A 16,052-nucleotide genomic window follows, 5' to 3' on the forward strand; every position below is an offset into this window, starting at 1 on the left:
CGCTGTACTAAAATGACCCTTTCCATTTACAAGTGACAGGCATCATTTTTAATAAAAGTATCTTTGCGGGAAACCACAATTTCGAAAGGTACAATAAAAAAAAGGAGAAAAACTTTTTAAAACTAAGTTTGTAGTTAAATAAGCCCTAATGTTTACTCATAATTAAGTTTAAAGCACATCAAAACATTTAAAATTTCTTCACTTTGCACATGTTGCTTTTAAGCTTAGACATACTTCGCGGTCACAGAAAAAGACTTGACGGACCAGGTTTGTTACGCGGGTCGCAATTTGTCGATCTCTGTGTCAAAAATTTTCAAACTGTATTCAAATGTTCAAGCTTAAAAACCTATATTCTTGCTAGGGCGAGCAACTAAATTAGATAAATTTCGTAAATTCTCGCCTGGGCGAGCAAACTAGTATAAGATAAATGACTTATTTGAGGCAAAGCACAGTTATAAATTTTGTTCAAGCATACAACAAGTGCTTTTAACAACTAGAAAAAAAAGTTGGAGTGCAGATCAACTTGTGCAAACAAAGTTGCAAAGCCAACTCCGATCTAGAAATAACTTGAGTGTTTAAGCATGTAAGGACGTTGGTCGTGTTGAATTTTAAAGTTTTTTTGGTTAGTTAATTTTTTTACAAACCTTCTATTAAGTGTTTAGTCATGCATTTGAAACCTAAAAGATAAGAATATTTTATTAGAGTGTGTTTAGTTACTCAGTAATTGTCTTAAATTGGTAGTAAGTTTTCTTACTGCTATTTTAAGTACTACTTAAAATTATTTTGTATCTATATTTACGTTTAATTTGTTAATAGAATCTCACTTAATTGTCTGTATTGTTATTTATTAAGTTAGGTAGTATTAGCTAATGTTCAAGTTACTATATATTTAAAGATTTGTACACATTTAGGTTGTATAGTAAAACAAGTCACCATGAATGGTGGTAGCGCATATTAAACGTTCAGCACGCCCTAAACAAAATCAAGTAATAAGGGATATGGAGACTCTAGCTACAGAGGCCACTCCAGATCAAATAAGTTTTAAATTGTTGCGACGCCGACACCAATGGCCATTCTGTGTTAAACATGTACTTTTTGATATAAAGAAAGTGCAATTTAACATTCACTTTTTTTTTATGCTCAAAAAGAAAATGTGCTAAATTCTTTAAAGTATTCATTCAACTGAAATTAAGGTTGCTAGATTTTTGAATTTTGGGAAATTTAAAATAATTATAAACATTTTATTTTATTTTTGTAATTTTAGGTCATTATAACTTACTTCACCTAAAAAAGTTCTATTTTACAACGAACAGCTGTATATATTTTTGAAACAAACATTGGCATGAAAACTTATATTCCCGAAAATTATTTTTTAATAAAAACAAAAAACTTGTCTTGATTTTGTGATAAGTTATAGTTTCAACTTTTTTCAAAATAAGATTTTGCTTATAAACAATATCCCGACCTATTTAGCTTTGTAAAAAGCAATCAATTTTCTAAACCGAGTTTTAGCTTATAAACAACTAAATACAAAGGCTATCCTATGAAAAGTAACTGCATTATGCTACTGTATTTATTAACTTATTTGCAATTAATTGCTAGTATTATCATATATTACATTAAACTTCAGTAATTTTTTGCCACTTAAAAAGAATTACTTTGAAATATAATTAAACTTATAAAACTAAATACAAAATGATATTTTACACAACAAATGTACTCAAATGACTTTAAGCAACTATTAATGATAAAAATATATAAACAAAAAGAAAACTTGTGACCTATACGACAAGCAAAAGCTTACTTCTATAAGCTAAAAATTAAATAATGGATGCACGACAATTGAAATTCTGAAAAAAATTAAGAATCTATCTCTAAAAGTAATTGATGTTCGAAAAAAAAAAGAATGGGTCGAAAGTTTGTTAATTATCTACAGACAGTTTTTTTATTTTACAAAATATAAAATATTTTTTGGTTTATGGCTATAAAAAATAATAAAATATAGTATTTTTCAGTAGATTTTAAATTTCTCTTTTTATAAATACTTGGTTAGACCTACAACCCCTATTTTATTTTAAATAATGTATATTACTTTTTGTTATATAGTCTATTGAATATACATCAAAGAATCTGAGTTGTCCGAATGTGAATTATCATGTAAACTTAATAAATTATAGTCTGTTGTTTTTCATATTAGTATTTAATTTATATAGTTAAGAACTGACAATTTAGAATACAGATGACTTTCTACTAAAAATAATAATACTTTAAAGTACAAATTAAATCTGTTCACTTTTAATATTTAATAAAACTCAAATTCCAGTTGTTAAAAGTCTAAAATACAAATCTCTTGAGAAATACCAATAAAGCTAACTCTTAATTAAATGACAAAAAACACTTGAACAGTAATAAGTTTATTAACATAATTAAATCAAATAAAGCTCTTGTATGTGCATAATTTAACTTAGATTTTTTTTGCATGAGACTCAAAATGTTTTAGCGTATATATAATTTTAAAGATTTTTATTCGTTTTTTTACTAGATAATTTTTCACAATAGTGTTTGCTTCTAACATGATATTTAAAACAGTCCAAACTTTGTGAACAACTACTACATTATAGAATTTTTTTAATAAATCTTAGTAATTTAAATTATTACTAATAACTTGCTAAAGTTATTGATATTTAATTTAATAAATTTATAGTATTGTACTTGTTTCTGAATTGCATCAATATTGGTCTACTGAAAGATCTAGTACTCAAGTAAGAAATGTTTCTTTTTTTAAATACATTTTTCACGAGAAGTTCTTTTATTTTTGCTTAAACTTTGATTTCTTATCAAGCACAGTTCTTCTTTAATTAAATTAAATATAAAATATTTTTTGTATGTATTCTGATTTTGTCTGAAATTATAGTTTAATAAAACTTTAATTCATAAATAAAAAACGTATTTTTATGAAAGTCGACTTTTATTCATAAATAAATTATTACATAACTATATATAATAAGTTTAAGCCATTAAAAAAAGTTGTAGAAAGTGTTTTTTAAAGCTGATATATTTAGTCCAAAACATAAACCAAATAGTTATTATCAACATCCTACAAAATTTTTAGTATTAATAAACCACTGAATACTAGTCTTTTTAAAATTTAATTACCAAACTTGTCTGCAATACCAGCAAAAAGTTGCAAATATACAAGCTCAAAACAAAAAGCTCGTTGTTATCGGCGCCGGCTGTCAACAATTATAATCACGAGTCGCTCGGGGCAATGGTTCATGTAAACAACTCGCGAGACGAAAAGTTTAAATGTGAACGCGCGCGCGCGTGCTTATTGAACCGTATAAAAACTGATGAACCTTGAAATTTGAGAACTTGTGTGCATACTCTTCGCAGTGCTGTTTGCGAACAAATTAAAAAGTTTGATTCTTGTTAAACTTTTAAGGTAGGATAATTTTAAAGTATAACTGTTTTTGTTATAACAACAGTCAGTTAAATGCAAACAGTATTGTTGTATTTTGTAGACTTATTTTTAATATATACTCAAAACAAACAAACTAAGCTCTACTTTATTATAAAGTAAACTATCATTCATACAAAGCTAAAATAACAAAATTATAGAAAACAAAACTTATAGATTTATTCAATTCATGAGTAATAAAAGTTTAGCCATCTTAATTTTATAAATATTGTTCTGCTTAGTTATTTTATGAACTTAGGTCAAATGACTGTTATGTTGAGTTATAATAAAGGAAATTACTTTTCTGTTTAAGCTACAGTCTTATAAATTTATAGTTAAATTTTCATAGAAAAACTTATTAAGTTTTAACTGAAAATTAACTTTAAATCTGTCTAAATATGCGTAAGGAAACTTAAAATTCATATAAAAACTAAATATATATCATATCAAAACAATAAAGTTTTTCATAAAACAATTGTTAATCTAAAAAATATTCGTACAAAAATTTTAACTAATACAATTTATTGTAAAATCATGATTACAAAAAACAGTGTACGTACATAAAAACTATAAAAATACAGTAGTAAGAATTGTAAAAAAGCAGAACTTAAAAAAAACATAAACTAATATAGCAGAGTTGGTACAAACTTTAGTTTATTTCTATTGTTATTCAGAACTTTCGACCCAAAAGTTTAATTTGTTTGGCTCAGCACTTACACTACTTGGTTTTTCGATGTTTTTCCAAGCGAATGCTGCTCATACGTGGGCAACGGAGCTTTTGAACTCGTCGTCACCTGGTTATCTTTCACACTTTGCCTCATAAAATCGTAACTTGGAACTTCAGAGACGCTTATGTGTCTTTGACGTCCCTGAAAGTTCGTAGCTGGCACTCTCGACAGCACAGTGTAATTCGACGTCATTTCCGGATTGCAGCTGGCATGACGTCGCCTTTTAGGTTGCACGACGACGTCATGCTGCTTCGTCAGCGATGCGTACTTTGCAGCTTCAGCCACATTTTCCGGGAAAGTGAAAACACTGCAATTCATCGGAGTGGTGGGTTGAGACACCATGACTGTGCGGTGTGGAGAGGGAGGTTTCGAACTCAACACAAGGTGGTGGTAGGGAGAAGGGCGTACGATCCGCAGGGGCTTTCTTTGGTAGTCATAAGAAGCAAGGCTGGTGGTTCGGAGTACGGGATGTTGCTTGTACGCGGGCTCGGAAATAAGACGATTTCGTTTTTCTCTCCCACTGCGTTCGAAAGTCTTGTTTGATAATTTACGACTGAGCTCTGGCTGATCAAATACCGGGTGAAATGAAACGTATTCCTGTTTTTTTTTATTTGTTTGAAAATTTTCAAATAAAGACATGTTAGAACTGTACAGCTTTATATTTTAGCAGAAATAAAATTTATAAGTAAAGTATTTCTATGATAACCATAAAAATAAGTATGTTTAAATTTTGATTCTATACTATTTAAAAAAGTATTTTAATGTTATTAGTATACAACCACACTTTTTTCCAAATGTATTTAGTAGAACTTATAGTTAAAAAAGTTAAAATATATGAAACTCATAAAAATAAATTTTATAACAGTTTTATTATATTTTAATTTGTTTAAACTTAATAGATCAATTCAACTGGTGGATTTAAAAGGTACCTTTAGGAGTTATAAAAACCATTCAAACTAAGCTAAAAATTAGATATAGCTAACATCGTCTTCGTAAGAGTTCCTGAGGCTTTTTCCTCTGCCAGAGTCATCAGATTGCATTCTATCTCTGAATATTTTCTTTGTCGGTACGACACTGTAATGCTTTTCTGAACTCGAGCTACTTTTTGTTGAACTTGTTCTTTTTAGATCTTTAATTGGTATTTGACTTGCGTTTTCTTGCTTATTGTTAGGATTCTCGTTGGTTTCTATAAGCGATTGAGTATGTCTTTTTGGTAGTTCTGTTAAACAAAAAAAATTTATAAGTATTTGAATAACAAATAGCGACTGAAAACAAATACAAATCATAAAACTTAAAGTAATTTTTAATAATGATACTATGTACGTGTAGAAAAATATCTCTAAAAGTAAACTAAACGCTATAAATGTTTAATTATGTTTTAAAATGTATATGTATGAAAATGTTTTTAGTTTTCCTATAAACGGTTGTTTACAAATCTTTTATTTATAAGTGATTACAAGTCGTAAAAATGTACCTGAGAACAGTTTTTCACGTTCACTTTGCGTGTTTAAGTTCGTCATTGAAATTTTATCATCCTTTGTTTTGCAAAACCTGCAGTAGCAAACGACTAATGATAAAATAACCATAGCTATAAGAGTCCCGATTGTGATATTCATTCTCCTCGTAGTAATTTCAGCTGAAATGGTAACATCGTTTAAACTTGCTGTTGTGTTATATAACATTGTGACTTCGTGGTTTGAGGTGGTCATGACTTCAGTTGTTGGAGGAGCGGTAGTTGAAGCTCCCGCGTCACAGTCGGAATCAACCCTACCTAAAATCTGATGCAACCTTTGAGATGGTTTTTCAAATCTCTGGCAGCGATTATTAAAGAAGGACCAGCCGCAATTCGGGTCGCTCGAACCAAAACATGAGCTGTAAGTTTGTCAGTAAGTTAAAAAAATTACAATAAAAAAATATTTTAATTAGCGTTGTTTTAATTTTTTCATTTAAAAAGTAACTTTAAGAGAGTTTTTAATTTAAAGCTCATACAGTCTTTAAACCTATGATAAAAAAAAATATAATCTAATAAGTTTTTGTGCCGCTATAAAATATTTTCTACAATAAATTTGAAGGTTAGAAAAAGATATTTTTAGTATATTGAGTATTATAAAAAATATGTAAATCCGTATTTTTTATTTAGGTAATTTACACTGTAAGCCAGTTGCAACAAATTTTATGTAAAATACTGAATTTACTTTCTACATTTATGAACACTACAGTCATCGAGTTTTTTCCAAAGCACGCATCTCGAAAATGTGACTCTTAATAAGTTTTTTTCTTCATCAATACTTATATCTCTAACTGTTCTATCGTAAGTCAGCTCTTTTTTGTTGTATGAACTACATCTAGTAAAAATTACTAGTTAAAACTTTTTTTACCACAAATAAGATTTTTTAATTGGAAAATTATTCAGTCAATTATGTGTTTTATCATTTTAGAATTTCATTTTTTTGATTCATTAGTTTTAAGGTTTGTTTTTTCACAAACTACAGTTATATTTAAGTTTTCTAAACAATTACGAATCATAATCTAAATTTTTTTTTAAATTAATTGTCATAAGTAATATCAAATGCTTTTATAGAACAAAAATTATGTTTTTAAACAACATTGTTTGATCATTTTAATAAACTATTACTTTTCTACGTCGTACACTTTGATTCTATCAATCATCTTGAAATTATTAGTAGATTCACCAGAGTAACTTTTGTATACATACCCATCTTCAGAGCCTATGTACATCATGGTGTAATTTTTGTATGGTCCTGTATCCAATCTCATTTGAAATGTTGTAAACCTAACTGAACCCAGACTTAAAACGGCTGTTGAGCTTACCTGTAGAATGTGTTTTATAAATTTTTTATTTGACTTTTTATTGATTATAAAATATGAGTTTAATGTTATTAAATTTTCTACTAAAAGCAAAATTTAAGAATAACGTTAAGTAGACTCTATGTTCAGATACTATAAATTTAAATATTTTTTTTTTTGTTAAAAAAACTTTCAAAATAAGCTATATGTAAGTGTTTCAAGATAAATAGCACAAATTTCTAATAAACCAATAAAAAAAAAATATTTTGATTATTTTAAAAAAATAGCACAAAAAAAATTCAAACTTACTTTATCAGACATTTTGTTGTATAACCTAAACAAGTGTTTTAAGTTAACTCCGTCATAGGTTTCAGATTCAAAACTAGGTTGAGGGCAGAAGCCAGGATGTATTTTTCTTTCTAACAAGTTTTTCCATATACTTTTAGCTGCTATTCCTATTTTTCTCAAGTCCCTATCGTCTCCAATGCTTCCTTCAAAAGCTTGACGAATCTGAGAGGTCTCATAAGCACATATTCCAGATAAGTTTTGATCACTGTGGTTTAAGTGTTCTTTAGAAAAACAAGTTTTCTACTAAATAAAAAACTGTTATGTATATTACTCAAGTTTTTTGTCCAAAAAAAAAAACTACAAGTTTAAATAAAGTAATATTTTACTTTTAATACTTTATTTAAATATGATAGTACCTTAGTAATAAAAAAAACTAGATTGAAACTTACTTTCTACTTGTAAAAAGAATTAAGATAGTCTGTTCAAGTTTATCAGATATTTCCGCAGACAGGAAAAAGTGTTTAACTTGTTTTATTTCTTTGAGTATTATATCTTTGCCCACTTTACAACTTAACTCTATTTTCATTGTTAATACATCTTGTTTTATTTTTGTTGACGTACTTTGTAGTTTACTTGAACATACCTTTGAAGTTTTTAAACACATGAATACTACTGATAAAGAAACTTTTTTGATTTTGACATCATTGCTTAATAATTTACACTATTAATAACTTGTTATAACTTCTAGTAAACTATTATTTTTTTTTTTAAGACTTAAACAACACCACCAACTTGAGCAACAAAGCCCTTTCTCAGTTTTATTTCATCAGGTGAACGTCTATTGGTAGCCTCGTATTCATTGAAGAAAATCCAACTTCTGTCACTCATTTGCTTCATACCAACTATATCTTTTTCGCTTTCATCTATGTTTTAAAAAGCATACAACTTCTATTAAATATTCCAATTTCTTTATGTTTACAAAATATATATTTCCTCAATCATATACATATATAAACAAACTTATAACAACCTAATATAAACAAAGTAAACTAAAGTAACACTTTTAAAGCATTTTTTACTAACTTACCGATAAAATACTTTTTTAATGGTAGATTTATCAATTCATTAATACTATCAATGTCTACTTTTCCATTTTTGGTAAAATTTTTATCGAAATTTCTCGACCAAAATGCATCTGAAGAATAAGTATTTTATTTTACAACTGATTAATTAAAAGTTTAACTATATAATTTTATAATAAATCATTAAAATAAGATAATCTATTTTAAGTAAAAAAAAAAATATTTATTACAATAGTTGTGCTTCTACATTTTGTGAAATATTCGATTGTAAATAGATTTAGTTCAGAATTAAGACAGATTATTTAAAAACTCATTATAAGCGCTGAACTTACTAAAATACTTTGCTATAATTTCTTATTTATTATTAATTGTTGAATATGATTTCAACTTTAACTATTTATACTTTTTTTTAAAGAGATTTGTAAAATTTAATAAGTTCTTAGTTATGAAGCAACTACTTTTAAGAAAAGTAAAAAGAAAGATATATAAATACTTACTTGCATAAACTTTATAAAAAATCAAAAAAAATAATGCAAGCAATACCTGATCCAAAAATTTGTTGAGCGTTTCTATGGTTTAGTATTGAAGATATAATAGGATCTAATTCTTGTTTTGGTTGCGGTAAACGTAACATACTATATTCCATTTTTATCTAGAGTTAAAAAAAAGTTTAAAAGCTCAAACTTTAAAATGATACACATGTTTGATACTTTAATTGTTATAACATTATACTTTCGCGTAAACAGTTTTAAAAATTATTAACTTTTTATAATTTTGTGTTCACGACTAAGATTTAATTAAGTAAAGATTAAAAAACAAAACGTGTTAAGCATTTTTTTAATTTCCTAGAGATAAAAAAGTATACTTCAATTTTATATTTCGTATCTAAACTTATAAGATAAACTTTTTTAAAAACAAACATCTTCTAAAACAGCGCATTTTCCATGTTCGTCGTCAGTAGTACAGAACAAAACGTTTGATCCAGAATTGTCCAGATTTGTGAAAACCATAGCGTAATTTTTGCACATATTTTCATATTCCTACAAAAGAACAGCTTTAAAAGTAGAAAACAAGTTTTTTCTATTAATAGTTTGTAACTAACATGTGTTCCTTCTAAATCTTTTCTGTTTCTGCAAAATGCTTTATCAGGTCGCTTGTTGTCTGATGGCAGTGTGTGAAACTATTTTAAGTTGTATAGTTAAAAGTTTTAACTTAAAACTAGTTAATCAATAAAATAGCTTAAATGTAGTTGTAATGTTGAATTTTTTTTCATTAACTACTTACTTCATCGGGAATTATTTTCATTTCTGTTATATTATCAGAAGTCCATGTACTCATTTTTAATTTCTCCACTGAGAAAAAGTAAAGCACTTCCCTATGGAATAAAAAACAAATTAGTAAGAATAATAAGTTGTATTGCTAGCAATAGAAAAACATTAAGCGTAAAATAAAACTAATTAATTATCTGCTATAACTTTTGTTTTACATTGCAATACTGATTAGTCATTACTTTTAATATAATTTTTAAATGCTAAATATGCTTAAAATGCTAGCTAGCAATAATGTAATATTTAAAAAATAAAAGCAAAAACTCACTCAAATACAACAAAAACTTACTGTCCAGCAATTACTAAGTGATTAGTTGCAGCAAGTGGAATAATTTTCACAATATTTGTTCGTGCGAGACCATGCTTATTGCTGTACTTTGATGTTCCATTAAAAAAACGAATTGTTGGGTATTCTGTTGATAAAAGGTATAGTTAAAAGCTAATCAAGTTAAGTTAAAGGTAATTTTATTTATATGAGTTGTTTTTATTCACATTTCATAACAAACATAATAGAAAATTTTGCATTGTAGTGAAAAAGATTAGTGAGTTTATTTTTTAATTGAATGTTTTTGATAATGAGTTGTTAAATTTTTTCAATAGAACTTATTTATTTTTCATTTAATAAAAATAATTTGAACTCATTAAATTACATTTTACATCAATAATTGGTATGTTTCTAAGTTTTAATTTCTTTTTAAACTAGTATTGTGCATTTAAACGTTGTTGGATACATTTTATTTTATGACTGTGATAGATAAACAATTAATTTATGTAATAATAAAGAAAATTTTTACCTTCAAACGTCTTCAAGCTTGTGTTAGTAATTGGTTCGGTCCATATTGATTCGTTTACATTACAAGCCACAATTTTCAACAAAACTAAAGCACAAAAAACTCGTTGCATCTGTATTTAGTGTTGTTTTGTAATACAATCGCTATAAACCATTTAGATAAGTTAATTCATTTTACAATACTTTGTTTATATAAAGTTGTATAAATGAAAGTAAGTATTTAATCTTTAATGTTTAAACATTTTTTAAGTTAATGAACTAAAAGCAATATGTGCAAACAACAGCTTTTTGCTTTTTAATTTTATCCTGACAATAAAAAGCTTTGTAGTATTTTTTCTAACTGGTAAATTTTTATTTACAACTTAGTCGAAAAGTTAAATTGTTACTTTTTTAACACCTAAAAACTTATAACTTGTGCTACTAAACGTCTTATGTAAAATGATAAAAATTCAAGACCTTACAATTGATTAGTCTTCAAGTTCTATCATAAATTTTATGACTTTCTGAATAATAGAAGTAGTGAAAGTAGAAAATAAATATATTGAAAAACATTAAACATATAGTTGTAGCATAACTTTACTTTAGATTTTTTAAACTCTTCGGTTAAAAATTTGATTTAATTCTAAATAAAATCGTTTAAACTTATAATAGCTGTTAAACATTTGATCTACTTTTCAATTTATTGCAACTATAAACCATAAAAGCAACATACAAATTTAAAATAAAGGAAACTTCGGAACTTAAATCAAGAAAACGCCCATCTTAAAAAACTGAAAAAAAATAACAAAAATTCCGTGCTTGTTCATATAAGAATCAAGCAGTGAAAAAGTTCATTTGTAACGCAGAACTAATTTGCTCAGGTTTTTCAAAAAGACGCACTAAACATCGTACGATGTTGAGAAAGTAGAAGCGGCAGTGAAGAGAGGATGATACGAGAGAAATCACTCAAGCGTTACTTTTTTAGGACTTGAGGCGGTTGTTGACTAGATAAAAAAAGTAAAGTTTTGAACCCTTTGTAAAACTTGAATACATAAGTTTGTGAAAATTATCGTTTTAAATTAAGTTTTAGTAAAGAAAAAGATAGTTTGTATCATAAATTAAACAGACTATAGCAACTTTAGTAAACGTTTAACAATAGAGCTAATATTAACGTTAACGTAAACACAAAAAAAAACAGTGTACTGTTATTTTTTAACTACATCTTTTAATAAATGATATATATATATATAACTTTTAGTATTTTTGATAACATATTTAATCAATTTTTCTTTTTATATCACAAATATTTCTAATAAAAATTAAATTCTAATAAAAATATAGGTTTGTATCGAAATATAAAATTCTAAAAACTTGTATGATTTCTAATACATTTCGACTATTTTTTGTCAGAGATATAAGGCAAAAGAAAAATATTTTTACACAAAACAGCAAAGCCAGTTCAAACTGTAATTTAAAGTAGTTAACGAGAGACAAAAAACTAACTAAATGACTTATCACTACTTAAAAAAAACAGATACAAAACTTGAATTTGTTAAAATTACATTTTAATTATATTAAGCTACTTGAGTATCAAGTTACTTTTGTTTACCTAATTCAGCTTATCTGAAAAAATCGTTATAATTGTTTTTATTTTGACTTAATAGTCATGCTAAGGCACGGATTCAAAATACTTTTAGTCTTTTCGATGTATAGTTTTTGGTTTATTCCAAGATATAAATTAAACGTTGAAAATTTTAAGTTTGGTTTAAACTTGTGAATTTTTTTTTCTGCAATCAACAAAGTTATGTTTAGCAGATATTTTCCTTTTTACAAATCTTAACTACACTTTACAATAAATATTCCCTAAATAATTGTTTCTTTATAATAAATGAAACGTCAGCGTGTAAATAGTTTGAATCAAGTGTTAAAAAGAACTAATCAGGAAATTTACTTATTTTATTCTAACTTATTAGCTAGCAGCTAAAAAATTATTTTCTGTCAAAAAAAGTATTGGTTTCATAGGTCTGAATTTAGAAGATAAAGATTTATGAAAAATCAAAAAAAAATGATATGAAAACTATTCGATTGTTTTAAATTAAACTTAGAAACTATTTAAAATATTTTACTTAATTTTGCTGTGATTTAAAACTAATTTATTTTTAAGTAGCTAAGATAGTTTAGAACTAGTTCTCAAAACTTTACTATAAATTAGTTTATCAAAACTTCTGTGCATAGTATTTCATTAAATTTTTATTTATTTTTAGTAAAATTTAGCTGTTTTAAATTTTTGACATAATCATTAAACAACCAACTGTAAACCAATTAAAATTCGATAGAAGTAACTTTAATCAAATGCACTCTCATCTAAACAAAGACCTATTGAAACCAATTCGAAAATTTTTAATTAATGTTAGCTTTCATCTTTTCAGTAACATCCGAATTGTGTCCCATTTGAAAAGTTCCCACCCAATTTAATATTTTTAATCGCTGAAGTTTTAAATAAGTATGACTTTATTTTAAAAAAAGTAGGTTTATTTTTCTTGATATTAATTTTAATGTAACTATTAATTTGATATTAAAGTTTTGAAACGCAACGTTTTAAAGTTAACTTATGGCTATCGGGTAAAAGATCCAATTTACTTTAAACCTTACCTTGTTTTAAAGTTTAAAATAAACATATTTTTTTATGTATATAATAATACACTAATACATTTTAGGAAGCTACTATTTTAAGTCTGATGACAATTTTTTATTATTAGTATTTTTTTACTTTGTTTAAAAAACTCAATTGATAAAGTCTTATACTGCATTTCAATTAAAATTTAGAAATATTTACAAACATTTCTTATACACGAAATTTCACCACCTCATTCGAGTTAACGTAATTTTGGTAGACTGTGTAAAGTGATTACTAACTTATTAAAACAGTTAGATATGTAAATGATGTATAAACTTTATGTTTAGTTTAATAATTTTCTAATTTTCACAAGCGGAATAGTTTATATAAGAATAAATCATAAAAGAGACATAAATATGTTAAAAATAACTAAGATAGAAAATTAACAAGTCGTATTTAATTTAGACGGGAATTGACAGGGTAGAAATTGGTTTAAGAGATTTGAAAAATAGTTCGGAATGGAATGAGAAAAAAAGAAAATTACTAGATTCGAATTTTAGTGGTGAAAAACAATTTAGATGGAAAGTAAACGGATAGAAAACAGTTTGGATGGAACTTGGTTGCAGATGGAAAAAAGTTTATTTTGTTCTAAAATCCAAAAAAAAAAGAAAAGTTTTTATTATGAAGCTTCATGATTATTAGAACAATGCAAAAAAAAACCTAAACTCTTCAACTTCGCTTTTATAGTTTTGTAAATACGTTGATTTCTTAAAAAGTATTAAGAGAAAAGTTATTTTGTTAACCTTTAATAAGACTTTTTTTTTATGGATTTAGATGAGAAAAAAATAAGACAAAGTTTTTATAAATTGAATTCTACAAAAAATAAAAAAATGATTTTTTTTTGTTGTTATTGTTGTTGTTGTGAAATAGGTTTGTGAAAATAGCTATACAATATAACTAGATATTTATAAGCTAAAGTAGGTATATATGTATATATGTGTTTATTGAAGTATCCCGTAAAAGAAACACGTGTTAGTGTAATAAAGAAAAGAGTACTCTTTAAATTTGTTATCATTATGTATTTGGTTACTTGTTTCGCTAAGATCTTTATTAGCAAACGCTAAAATTAATATTCTAAATGGTTATAATTACATTTTTAAATTAATTGTAAATTGTAAATTAGTATTTAAAACTAGGCTTTTTATTCGAGTTATATTAGAAAATAAAACAATATTGTCAATTAATTGTTTTTTTAACTAACACGAAAAATATCACTATGGTAAAAACATTATACTTTTTGAAATTAATGACTTTTAAACTTGTTTTTTTTTTTTTTAATTTAATGTAAACGTTAAGTACTAAGTTCCCAAAGTTTTAAAGCGGGTGTTCAATTATTTATTTATTTGATTATATAAAAAACAACAGTTTATACGACCGTTTCGTAAATGAGATGTATAAGCTCATATACTTATCAGTAAGCTAAAGTTTATTTACAAGATTAAACAGAAATTTAAAATTTGAAAACTTTATAATTATTATGACGTAGCAATAATGAAGTTATTGTTTATTTACAATATAACTTATAATATGTTTATAATGTACAAAAACTTAAGATCTTAGTTTTGCATTGGTTCCACTAATTTCTTATAAAAGTTTTATATTTAATTAACAAATAATTGGTAAAGACTTGTAATTTAATTTAACAGTTTTAATGTAAAAAAGTTGAAAATGATAAAAGGAAAGTTTAAAAGTGTAACAAGTAGTTTAGAAAAAATAAAGAGTAAGATAACATTTCTAACAGGTTTTTGGTAGATTTTCAATTTAAACTATTAAACAAAAAACGATTATTAAACAAATTTTAGTACAAAAACATAAAATCAATGACAACTATGTTATAAATATCAAAAAATACAAGTATAAACAAATCATAGCAATATGTCAAGTTGTTTAGTTTAGTAATTTAATAATAACTTACAATACCTTAATATGGTTTACTTTACACATGGGAGCACAGTACAGCAATTAAAATTAAAGACTAAGAAAATATTAAAATAAATAGACCATTTATGATTTTGAACACTTTACTTTTTAATATTTATTAATTTAATCTTAGCAAAATAAATGTTAAGCAGCGAATAACAAAAATACCTATTTATTTGATACAAATAAATTTTTTTCTAAAAGTAAGATGAAAAAGACAAGTAGAGATAAACTAGGGTATAAAAAAGTTAAATTTAAAGTTTTTAATATTGCTTAAAAGACTGATTTTTGACTTAAGTAATAAATATTTCCTGAGAAAAGTTTGTTTTAAAGGGTTGTACTGATAAGTTAGATACAAATAATTTAAAGTGTTATTTTTAAATCTAGCTTGGACAAGACGTTAAAAGGTATATAAGCGGTGTGCGACTCGATTATCGAAAGGTTTTTTCGTGCACCAGGTCATAGGACTTGAGCGTCTTTTTTTTGTCGTTAAATAAACATTACAAATAAACGAAGTTTTGTGAGAAGGGCCAGACATAAAATCGTGTTTAACTAAAAATTATGCTTTTAAAAACTTGTTTTTGCTTTCCAGCATAGTTGCCACTTGCCAGACTTCTATCAGCAAATCGTCACATAACTACTTGAGCATTACATGTTTATTTAGAACAATCTAATGTTTGTTTAGTAGTCAGAAGTTGTTAACATCTAATTAATTTTGTTCAGTTAATACTGTTTAAAGTAAAGTTAATACTGTAAAGTAAACTATACAGTTTATGTTTAACTGTGTTTTATTTATATTAAAATGAAACACAGTTAAACATAAACTGTATAGTTTACTTTACAGTAGGGTTGTTTTTTTTTTAATTGCTTCATTCATGTAATTACTCGTGATTTAACTTACTTAAGAAAACTTTTTTCTTAAATTTTAACAACTTTTTAATTGGCGTTATAATTATTTATAGCTATCAAAAAAGTAAGTATAAGTTAAAAGATTA

This window comes from Thalia democratica, chromosome 4 (assembly GCF_965202585.1).
Source record: "Thalia democratica chromosome 4, ktThaDemo2.hap1.1, whole genome shotgun sequence".
Lineage (NCBI taxonomy): Eukaryota > Metazoa > Chordata > Thaliacea > Salpida > Salpidae > Thalia > Thalia democratica.